At 64.0% G+C, this 1,342-nt stretch overlaps 1 protein-coding gene across 1 annotated transcript in view; it reads right to left on the bottom strand.

The window, feature by feature from the left end:
• The window catches only part of ITM2C (integral membrane protein 2C), a 32,980-nt gene that overhangs the window by 31,104 nt on the left and 534 nt on the right, over positions 1–1,342 (bottom strand). The gene's annotated exons all lie outside the window — the stretch shown is intronic.

Raw genomic sequence — 1,342 nt, 5'->3', positions numbered from 1 at the left:
ATTTCACGCTGGGTGAGGGGGAAGAGCAGAGGCTAGATGTCGGTTACTGCCCAGGTGATGCTAGCTGGCATCTGCCACCCGGCCTGCACTACCAGCAAGGTGCTCCGAGGATGTGCCACTCCTGCAAATCTGTGGACCTTCGGGTGGAGGTTGAATTACATCCCCCCTTAGTCTGGCTGGTCCCCCCCCCCCTCCTGCCCAAAGCCTATAGCTCTTAGAGGCAGGGTCTTGTTTTCCAGACCTCAGCTGGGCGCCAGGCAGCTGGGAGAAGGGGCAAGAATGCTGCTTCGGGCCCCTCATCCCTGCACCCTCCAGGGCAGAGAGGGAGGGAGGAAAGAGGCTCGAAAAGTGTTCACTGGAAACTTTTAAAGCGGCAGGTTAGTCTTCAAATAGGGAGTGCCCCTCCCCATCCAGGCGTCCAATTAAGATGGAGTTGGTGCGGTGGGGGCACAGCAACTCCCCACCCCAGCCCAGGCGGTCATCATGCTGCGGGCTCCCAGCATCCCCCGCAGGGTGCCTGCTCAGGCCGCGACACCCACGGCTGGGGCCCCTCTCCGGAGCCCCGTCTTCCGAGGCACAGGTATTCCCTGCGGCTCAGTCAGAGCCGGACAGACCCAGGACGAGGTGCGTCTCCGCCATAAACTTGGGGAGGGCCTTGGTGCTGAGACTTTTCTTCCCAGTCCAGTCTCCAGAGGGGCTGGGGCCCCAGATGACGCCGAGATCGTCGTGGGCGATGCTGGGGTTTGGCTGATCGGGACTGAGTGAGACATGCTGGACACACCCTGGAGCCCTCCCATGGTCCCTTCCCAGCTGCCCAACCTCCCGTTTCCCTCCCCCGACCTAATGGGGCACCGGTGGGGTGCCTTGGCCTGGCCTGTGGCCTCTGGTAATGGACCCCTCTTCAGGGGATGTCTGCAGGCCAGGCCGAGGGCCAGAGGGGATGGGGGAGGACGCCCGGGGGGCGGGGGCGCCTCCCCGCGGGGAGTGGGCAGCTCGGGGGAGGGCCGGGCGCGTAAGGAAGAGGGGGCGGAGGGATCAGGATGGGCCTCGGAACCCCGAACTCTGAACCCAGGACGTGCAGCCGGCGGGTTCTGGTTTATTTCCATTTCATCTCGCACTACTGTCTCCACCAATTCAGGTGCAGAGTCGCAGCACGTCCCCCACTCCTGCCAGCCACCAGACCACACCCCCCGCCCCCGTTTTGGGATGAAATCAACGGCCCCTCTTCCCCTCTCCCTTCGACCGCACCAGAACCCTCCAGTTCCCACCAATCAGGACCCACCGCCCCACTTCGGAGAAATACGGTTCAACCTTCCCCCCATCCCCCACCGGGGGACGCGAC

The sequence above is a fragment of the Myotis davidii genome, unplaced genomic scaffold (genome assembly GCF_000327345.1).
Source record: "Myotis davidii unplaced genomic scaffold, ASM32734v1 scaffold370, whole genome shotgun sequence".
NCBI lineage: Eukaryota > Metazoa > Chordata > Mammalia > Chiroptera > Vespertilionidae > Myotis > Myotis davidii.
Note: the sequence above shows the minus strand (reverse complement) of the source record. Positions and strands in the feature narration are given on the sequence as shown.